The sequence below is a fragment of the Henckelia pumila genome, chromosome 4 (genome assembly GCF_033568475.1).
Source record: "Henckelia pumila isolate YLH828 chromosome 4, ASM3356847v2, whole genome shotgun sequence".
NCBI lineage: Eukaryota > Viridiplantae > Streptophyta > Magnoliopsida > Lamiales > Gesneriaceae > Henckelia > Henckelia pumila.
This window is the reverse complement of record NC_133123.1, coordinates 139,792,252-139,803,678: the sequence shown is the minus strand read 5'-3', so window position 1 is coordinate 139,803,678 and position 11,427 is coordinate 139,792,252.

The window sequence follows — 11,427 nt, the reverse complement described above, 5'->3', positions numbered from 1 at the left end:
CTTTAATCAATTAGAGGATTGACTGAATTTTTATATGTTTTTATTCACAAAAACTCCTACGACACCATGGCAGGTGAAAATGGTCGATTTTATATATATAAGGTTTCTGCAACTGTGGCCCAAAATAGTGTAGGATTGAGTAATTTAGCTTAGGATAAAGTGGGTCTCGCACAGTTTCTTGAAACGATATCCATTAAATATTTGCGTCGGAAGTTATTCATTTATAAAAAAATATAAGGTTTGGTAAACAACTTTTTTTACATTATTTTTTCAAGTTTGAACTCTTTTAATCGACTTGGAGCACAAAAATTGAATTAATTTTGACTCGAGCTCAGTTCAGAGTAAAATTCTAATTCGAGCTTGATGCATTTGATAAGAACTTAAGTATATATCTAGCTATATTAAGATAATACTTAAGATCGATTAGTTTTAGAAAGATGGTATTTCATTAAAATTTTCTACCATATATCGCCTCATCAAGTTTGTTTAGGCATTTATTAAAAACGATCAATTAAAAAATACATGAATGTATATATATATATATATATCGACAAAATTTGGAAAAATAAAAATGAGATTGATTGAAAATTACCCAACAGATTCATGCCCCAGTATTCTTGGATAATAACCAGGAGGATCCTTCACAAGGGTAAACGAATAATGACCCAAAAAAAAAAATACACGAGATTCAACAAGACAGAAACTTGAAGACGATTTCTTTAAAATTAAACATGAAGTAAAAGTTCCAAGATCCATACTTTAAATTTCCAGAAAGTGACATCGCTGAAACAGAGAAAAGTGCAGATGATTTGAATTCTAACTTCTCCGGATTTGGGAGGAGCTACAATCACTTCCTCTATCACCAGAGGCTCCCCAGGCTTCCTGGCCACCCCCCTGCAGCCACAAATTTTACACACTAGTCTATGAATAAATCCCATAAATGATGAACAAATATTTGAGATAGAATGGCGCTCATACCTCTGCATCTAATGGGTTTCCCCGCAGTGTCACCCAACCGAGCTTCGGTGCTCTCCATTTCTTGATGATGTCCCAGTTTCAGCAGCAGTCGTTCGTTTGGAAGACTTGTAGTAGTTGGATTGGATATGTAATAGGCATCTAAGTGGGGGCCTCAAATCTCAATCATATCATATCATATTACAATAAAACATTTGGCCATTTGTGGACTCGTGATCGTCAACCACATTCCTTATATTCCACTTCTTTTTTTGTTGATTTGTTTGAAGCTCGTGATTGATTGAATTGGTTAATGCTGCTTTACTTGAATTTATTGAGAATTCGGAAATCATGTTAATGATTGGTTCATTCCTGAAATAATGAGAAAAAAAAATTATTAGCATTTTAAAAGCTTATTCGTTTTTTAAGGTTTATTCTTATGAATGGATTATTAAGCATGCGGATTAAGTAATCCATCTATGAGGTGGTACGTGTTTAAGGTCAAAATGTTATTATCTTGTTAAGAAGAGCACTGAAGAACTTTGATCACTTATCCTTGTCTTTCGCATAAATATTTAGATTGCGAAGTGTACAGCTTAGGAAATGGGGAAACCACTGGCTACTGGGTGTTGTTGAATTCATTCACATGTCAATGATATTAAAGTTAACATGCGAACTATGATCTCCTAGGAGGCTAGGAAGTAGGAGCACAATCAGAGCCTGAATAATCCAAGGCAGTGTTTTGGGATTCCTTCAAAGTTTGTGAAGGAAAAGCTCAAACACTTCCTAGAAGCAATCCCACAATACCTAAATCTTCTACATCAAATCCTCAATTACAGTGAATTTCTTTGTGGGCACTTTTTTTTCTCAAATTATGAAATCACCCAGTGCTTCAGTATTAGAGTTGCATGAGAGAACTGTTGCCGTATGCTACGATTGGCCATGAGTCTAAGGTTCAGGGATTACCTCAGCATGAAGTTTAATTTGCACATAATATATTATTAATTTGTCTATAATTCATCTTATTTAATCTCGCGTTTTTCACGTCATATTATTTATCCATCTATTAATTATTTATATTACATCAATCAAATCATTGAATTTAAATTACTATATCATCCCTTATAAATAATATTATTCATATTTTATTTTTTTGTTAAAAAGACAAAATTGTAATTTATCATTTTTATATAAAATTTAATCAATCAGATCAAATAAATTATAATAATCAACCAAATTATAAGCCGTGATTAAATTGCCGCATAGCTCAAAATATGGTTCCAAAAAATTACTGCATTAATTGCTGAATTGGGAGCCTTTGGGTTACTTATATATGAGTAGGTGAGAAATTTTGCTCTAACGAACATACCAACATTTCCCGAATTAATCTACTAAATTGATTGAAATTTGCATAAAAACTCAAGTTATTGATAAAATTTATATTCACGCGAAATCAAACTGATCGAATAGTATCAAACAGAATGAACTCGATTGCAATTCATAGCGCAAAAGGCAGAAATATATATCTTCGCTAGTGAAATCGAATTACAGGGAAACATGTCCAATTTTATTTTATTTTTTGGGCCAAAACGTCCAAAATCGAGTACAACTGACAAAATTTTCTTATCGCAACGATAATTTTTTTTTAAAATATATAAATATTTGGATAATTGTATTTTTTTTATTTGACCAATGAATTCAATGAGTATAACCCGTGGTTGTGAATCTCAAAGTGCAACATGAGATACATTTCACCTAAGTTTTTTTCCCTAATATTTTAAGGGATATTTTTTCAGAGTTTAGACGGGCATTGAAAATTACTTATGGAGAAAAAAAAAATTACTTGATGGAGGATTTTAGTTTTATTTCAGAGATATAAAAAAACTTAGCTAATCCTAAGTTTTTTTCAAATATTTTAAGGGATATTTTTTCTTCTATTGACTTGTTTATTTCGAGTTTAGTTCATTTCGTATCCAAAGTTTAGTTTCGGTGTTAATATATTTTATTTTCTCGTATATTTTAAAAGAATAATTATTGCTTGAACCTTTAAACTCTTCTTATCTTTTTTGTTTCAGATCAGAAATATTAATTAATAACAGTCAACTGCTCCAACCTTTAAACTCCCACTTCTAATAATGTCACAAATTAAATTAATACTATCATATATAATTACTTCTCGCCTTTTTTTGCATATAAATTGGTGTACGCACAGTAAATATGCATCCGTTTTTCTTGCTCTATTTTCAATTTTCAAACTCATTCGCTTCACATTTATTGCTTTGGAGCTGCCCCCACCGCCCTAATTTACTCATTTCTTCCCATCCAATTAATATGCATGTCTGCATCAAATTCAAAAGTATATTTTGGAATCTTGAATTGCTATCGACTTGTCTTTCAAATACTCCTCCGTCTCACTTATTTATATTCGTGTTTTCAATTAAGAAAGTGTTTTAAAAAGTAAATTTTGTTTCATTTTATCCTTATTTAATAAGAATTAAATATAATAAATTAATCGTACACATAGTTAATGATATTAATTTAATAGATATAATTTGTAAAAGATACATTATATATGGAAACCAGTAAGAAAGATATATAACATTAAATATGAAAATTATACGATATAATTGAGATGGATGAAAATATATATATATAATTTAAATGAGTGGGACGGAGGGAATATAAATGTAAATTGAGATGAATGAAAAAAATATATATATGATTTAAATGAGTGAGACAGTGGGAGTATAAATGTAGCTTAAGTGACTGAGACGAGACAATAGCACCATTATTTCAATTTTCAAAATATTTGCCTAAAAGAACGACTACAAATTATTTTAGTACAAAAATTTTTGTGAGATTGTCTCATGATATAATTTTCTAAGACAAATCACCTATTCGACTAAGCCATAAAAAATTATCTTTTATTATTTATATAAAAAATTAGGTCAATCCATCTAACAAATAAATATATGTAAGACGGTGACGAAACTTATCATTATTTTAATATATGACTTGGAGTGAGCATTTTAAGTTAATAATAGCTAATATGGGGCTATATTTTTCAATATAATGGTTAATGTATATGAATGAAATTTAATTTTCTCTTTGATGTGATTAATTATGCCTGAGTTTCGTTACTAGTATACCATTTTTAGATTTTTATTTTAGTTAATGACACACGTTACTACGTAGCTACTCGATGCAAATTAATTACACTGGTCAGTATTTTCATGCCTTTTGTCAGATATATTCATGATTGAATCCGAGGGACATTCATAAAATTACAAACTACGTACGTATGCATATATTCTTTGTTCTTTATTATTATTATTTAAAAAAAAACATTTATTCTAGGGTGCGTTGGTGCCTTGGTGGGTGCAATAATTTATTGTTTTTTTCCGATATATTCATGATTGAATCCGAGGGACATTCATAAAATTACAAACTACGTACGTATGCATATATTCTTTGTTCTTTATTATTATTATTTAAAAAAAAACATTTATTCTAGGGTGCGTTGGTGCCTTGGTGGGTGCAATAATTTATTGTTTTTTTCCCCGGAAAATATTTATCCATTACAGTAAAAAAAATAAAAAATATTGGTCTATCAGTCTATGAAATTTTGGGTCAAAATATAAATGTTTTTTTTCCACAAATTTATATTTTCTATTTGACATATTATTATTTCAATTGAAGACGGAGAGTCCCAACTTTATACGATGATGCCCCCAATCCCCATATACATATCTGTTAAAATATATTGCTCGAGAGAAAATGTAAATCTGCTTCCATAAGGTTTGACCAAAAATGGTTACAACTAACTAAGTTGGAAATACTCCAGCACCTATTTATATGTACACACTACTTATTTACAAACACAATATTAGAAACACGACTCTTAACACTCCTCCTCAAGCTTGGTATATATTTACAATACCGAGCTTGTTCAACAAAAAAATGTGTTGAGCTTTTCCAAGTCCCTTCGTAAATATGTCAGCAAGTTGCTCATTTGTTGGAATATAGGCTGTCTTGATTATCTTTTCTTGTATCTTCTCTCTCACCAAATGACAATCTATTTCTATATGTTTTGTTCTTTCATGAAATATGGGGTTTGCTGCTATGTGTATGGCAGATTTATTGTCACAATGCAGCATGGTTGGTTGCGACAGAGGTACTCCCATATCCTTCAACAAGCCTCTTATCCATGTTATCTCACAAGTAGTGTTGGCCATAGATCTATATTCAGCTTCAGGTGATGATCTAGAAATTGTGCTTTGTTTCTTTGTCTTCCATGATACTAGAGAATCGCCCAACTTAATGCAATAACCTGTTATTGATCTCCTTGTCATGGGACAAGTTCCCCAATCCGAATCACAAAACGCATTCATCTCAAAAGAGTTCTTAGATGATAATAAAATTCCAAGTCCAGGTGCTGTCTTTAAATATTTCAAGATTCGAATTGCTGCATCCATGTGAGATTCCTTCGACTCTTGCATAAACTGACTTAATGTCTGCACAGCAAAACATATATCTGGACGTGTGACAGTGAGGTATATCAGCTTCCCAATAAGCCTCCTATACGCTCCTGGATCTGTGAGAAGAGCATCACTAGAATTGCTCTGACCAGCACCAATATCAAACTTTTTGGTTGTCAATCTTAAGTTCTGTTCCATGGGTGTGTCACAAGGTTTAGCTGCTGACAACCCAGCTTCTGAAATCAATTCTAAAGTATATTTTCTTTGACTCAAACTGATTCCCCTCTTTGATCTTGCAACTTCAATGCCTAGGAAGTACTTGAGTGGGCCAAGATCTTTAATTTTTATCTTGGAATGCAAATATGTTTTAAGATCTAATATGGAGTCACTGTTGCTACCTGTTATCACTATGTCATCTACATAGACCAGGAAAATAGTAATTGCCTTATCATCTTTCTTGACAAACAGAGAATGATCATTCGGTGACTGACAATATCCAGCATCAAGCATGATTTTAGCAAACTTGAAATTCCATTGTCTAGAAGCCTGTTTCAGCCCATACAAGGATTTGAGTAATTGACATACCTTAGACTCCCCCTGAGGACCAAAGCCTTGTGGAAGCTGCATATAGATTTCTTCGTCTAGATCTCCTTGAAGAAATGCATTGGTGACATCCATTTGATGTAGAGGCCAATTCAACTGAGCCGCAAGAGTGAGTAAGCAACGGACAGTCACAATTTTAGCAACAGGAGAAAATGTATCAAGGTAATCAATTCCATATTGTTGAGTGTAACCTTTGGCCACAAGACGTGCCTTGTACCGATCAATACTGCCATCAGCCTTACACTTAATTTTGAATACCCATTTGTTTCCAATCACGGTCTTTCCTGGTGGAAGAGAAACAATTTCCCAGGTACCATTGGAAACTAAAGCAGTTAACTCTTCATCCATAGCAGCCCGCCAACAGGGATTGGTGACTGCTTCTTGATAGCTACGAGGTTCATGAGTGGCAGAAAGATTAGTAAGAAAAGCTTGATAAGTAGGAGCATGATGAGAATAGGAAATAAAATCAGATATAGGATAAGGAATATGAGAAGAATTATGTAAAGTAGGACAACTGTAGTCACGTGTCCAGATGGGTGGACGAGAAGATCGAGTGGAGTGGCGAAGAGGCAGAGAAGGAGAAGGAATAGAAGGAGGAGGTAGAGGAGTATCATCATCAGAAAACATGTGTGTAGGAGGAGGAAATATGGGAACCGAAGGTGTGGGAGTAGCAAAAGGAAAAATGTGTTCATAGAAGCGAACATCCCGAGAAACAAAAATTTTATTAGTGGAGAGATGAAGAAGCTTGTAGCCTTTTTGATGAGGGGAATAACCCAAGAAAACACACTCGGCTGCTCGAGGAGAAAATTTATCTCCATGTGGTAAAATGGAAGCATAACAAAGGCAACCCAAGACTTTTAAGTGATCATAAGATGGTTGTCGATTAAACAACATTTCAAAAGGAGTTTTATTGGCTAAAAGGGGTGTGGGAAGTCGATTGATAATATAGCAGGCTGTTAGGACACAATCCCCCAAAACTTATGAGGAATATATGCTTGAGTCAAGCGGTTGACTTCTACCATATCATCTACGTAATTAAATACCATAACCAAACGAGCCCTATATGATTTTTTTAGTATGCAATAATAGAAGACAAATCGACAGACCATGCCCTATCTCAATAGCCGGGCTCGTGAAATTAAACGGTGCGTGTTGACCCCCACCTAGTTCCAATCTATGGAGTACTATTTATTATCAATAAAATCAACCAATTTATGGACCACTATTTATATATTCATATTTAAATATAAATCAAATTAATTATAAAAAATAATTATAAAAATACGCAATACATGCGTTGGTTGGTTCACTAATCTATTATCTATTACCTATATAATTTATCTATTATCTATTATTTATTTTATTACTCTATTCTATTATCTATTACTCTATTACTTATTACTTACCTATATAAATATATAAATTTGAATTGTAAATTTCCTTCCATACCCTCATTATTTTCATTAATTGTATGTTTTTAATTGTGAATTTATAATTTGTTCCTCATTATTTTATTTAATAATTAATATTCTTATAATTTTTAAGGTTTTTTAAGGTCTTTCATTTATTTATAAATTAATCAATTTATTTATTCAATCTATATTAATTGTTAATATTTAATTCATATCATTTTTGTGTCCATTTATTTATTCAAGATAAATTAATTTTTAATATTTAACTCATGTTCTAAATCTATATTTTGACATTTTATAATAAATTTACAATTTTGCCTTCATTATTTTATTTAATAATTAATATTTTTATCATTTTCAAGGTTTTTTAAGGTTATTCATGTCATTTTATAGATTAGTCAATTTATTTATTCAAGTTAGATTAATTATTAATATTTAATTATATCATTTTTGTGTCCATTTATTTATTCATGGTAAATTAATTGTTAATATTTAATTCATGTCCTAAATCTATATTGTGTTACTCATGAAAACAAAAAATAATTATTGAAAGCTAGCTTGATATTTGGTCTATAAATTTAAAAAAAATATTAATTTTTTGGACTTACTTCAACTTTATCATCACAGTTACGTTTTTAATTTACTAAAAGCTTTTAACATAATATAATTATTATTAAAATTTTAAGAAAAATAAAAAAAATAAATCAAATCATTAAATTTCACCATTGTGTTCAAGACAAGTGAAATCATGTCATTAGTCGATAGACTTTCTAAATATTTTAGTTTTTAGAAAGAGACATTATAAAACAAATGATGACGACTAATTGTGGAATATTTTTGAAATTTTAATTTAGGGACTACAAATGTAATAAAAAAACATCAATATTTATTGTCTAAGGTTAAAAAAAATACTCATTTCGTCCTACTAATTAGGCTTGTGTGTATTTTCATATATATATTAGAAAGTTTTTGGAAAAATAACTTTTGTAAATAAATTTCTCATTTGCCATTATTTAGTGAAATCTTAGTAAAATAAAATAATTATACATTTTATAAATTTAATAAGGATAAATTAGTAAAAGAGTAGTACAAATGATATTTAATATGAAAACTATACTATATAATTGATACAAATAAAAAATAAATGTTGTTTAAATAAGTGAGATATAGAGATGTTGCGTGTTTTTCGCTCGCAAGCGCACGATGTCAAGTTATAATATAGGAATTAAGTCCAAGTCGATCCCACGGAGAATGAATAAATGATATTATATCAAATATTTGCAACTAATAAAATCATAATCCTATGTAGAGCTACGAAAATGGTTTGATTTTTATAAAACTAAAATTTGCAAGAACAAAACTAAATAACCACGAGTTCACGAGAGTAAAATTCAATAAGCGATGAATGCTAAAAGTTCGACTTCACTTGACTGTCCACCATAATTTATTTCTAATTATTGTTCAATTATTAATTCTTCTAGTTTATTAGTCAAGAATCCCTATTATTTTCTACTACCTCTCTCGAGTGTCAAGCAAAAATTCGTATTCAATAACAAACTCAATATCTCTATCAAAGTTCAATTATTAAATTCGGTAAAAAGCACAAGAATTCTTCTAATGACTTCTATGGAGTTATATGCCTCTCGAACAGGATAAACACCATAGATGTATTTTCCTATGTCGTATTCAAAATCTCCTCTCTCGAGTGATAGATTCTAAATAAAATATCATTCTGTGAGACCTCGTTTCTAATCAACTAATATCAGACAACAAGCGATAAGTAATCAAGAACCCAATATATATATATATATATTTTTTTTTAAAAGGAGGCTCGCGCGCCCGCGCTGACATCAGCGCGCCCGCGCCAAAGGAAGCGCGCCCACGCTCCGTGCGCCCGCGCCAACAACCGCGCGCCCGCGCCGTCCCCTCGCCCAGAAAAGTTAAGGCACTGTAATAAACTCAATCAAAACCTAAACACTTGCATTAAGAGTATTTGATATTCCAATAACAATACAAGAAAGGTTTAGGGGAGAGCAACATTCAATTCGATAGCACCTACATCGTTTCTTGCTTACAAAACATATACGAGAAGTTTGAATGACTAAACATGATCGCAAAACATAACTAGGTTGACATGCTGATTCGACTTCTAAACAAGTCTCACTTCTATCTCTTGCTCTGGACGCTAACCAGGTCTATGCTGACTTGATCTTGCCCTTCCTGTTGCCAAGTACACATACAAAACAAAGCAACAGCCGGATAACCAGTGAGAATGATAATCCCAGTAAAAGCAACATATCAAGTAATGCAACAATAAACATGCTTCCAAGACAACAACAAAATCAATAACAACGTAATGAAATGCATGTCTTTAAACCGGGATATCAAATCTGATAACAAAGGATTGCTGCTGTGCTTTTGGGATCCCGAGGATGAGATCACGTGACGACTCACCGACTCTCCCAATCGAGGTGGTGCCACGTATCCCACTCCTCTAGACTTTGAGCAACTATAATGAATATGCTAGTACTAGGCGCAACGACTACGTCCTAGGCCACTAGAATATAGCTCCCAAACGTCTAACAAAAGGCTGTTCTGCCCATCGAAACAATAGTGCTGGCTCAATATGAATGCATATAGAAACAAAAGGAACTTAGCCATATAATTCAATCAAATAATCAACAAAATACAGGTTCCATAAACTAGAACCAGTATCAATGCAATATGTGATTTCAAGGGAAACTCGAGAACCAACTGTCCCGAGTATGCTATCCCGCTACAAAGATTGCTTTTACCTTTAAATGCCGTAGATCCAACTCCGGACAAGCTACAACAAAAGATTGTATCAACAACTAGACAACCTAAACAACAAACAACGGTTCAAGGAAATCTCTTTACCGTTCTTCGTCCAACTCTCGACGAACAATGCTGCTAACACAGGGCTCGACACACTCCAACGAATCTGTACGAATACAAGAGTTGATCAACAACCACGATCATTCACAAGCCAAGGCTTCACTCAATACCAAAAACTATTCGAAAACCCAAAACTCAAACCGACGGCATAACGGCTATAAACTGAACAAACCGGAAATGCAGACAACAGTTCAATACTGATATAACCTCATATCAATGCCCAAAACAACAATAACAAAGCAAACCCATCAATCTCAAAATCCACATTTTCGAAAATGGCTTCCAAAAATCATAACAAATCCAAACGTCGCTCTAATTCAAAACCGACAGATAATAAACGATCAGAACTCTGTCTAGAACAACATACTCGAATCTAGAACGATTCTAACAACATCCAAAAACTAGAATGTATCCGATCGTAGAAAAACTTACGATATAACGGAGCTCTCACTACAGTGATCACTAATCTGCCTTCAGAAATAATTTCTAACGGACGGATCGACCGGAAACCGAGATTGGAAAAGCTTGAAAGGCGTTTCCCCAAGCTTCAATGGTGCTTCACGGTTTGGGGAGGAAGGTGAGTCTTCCCAATTAAACATCTAAGTGTAGATAATATATAAAATCCACAATTTGCGTTTTAGTCCCTAAAAAATCCAATTTTTGCAAAAAGGACCCTGATCAAAATCAAGTCGGCTATAGAACTCTGAAATCTCCGATTAACTCAAATAAACTCATTTAAGATAAAAACGGGGCGTTACAATTCTCCCCCACTAAGAAGAGATTTCGTCCTCGAAATCCACAAGAACCATAACTCATAAGATAGAATAAAGAACTAAAGACAGTAAGAAGAACTCACGTCATCCGAATAACTCCGGAAATCGCTGTCTCATGTCAGATTCTGTCTCCCAAGTCGCTTCCTCGACGCCGTGACGGCTCCACTGCACTTTCACCAACGGAATCAACTTGGTTCTGAGTTGCTTTTCTTTCCGATCAAGGATCTGAATCGGTCGTTCAAAATAGCTCAGGGTCTCGTCTAACTCGGCTTCGTCAGGCTGAAGGATATG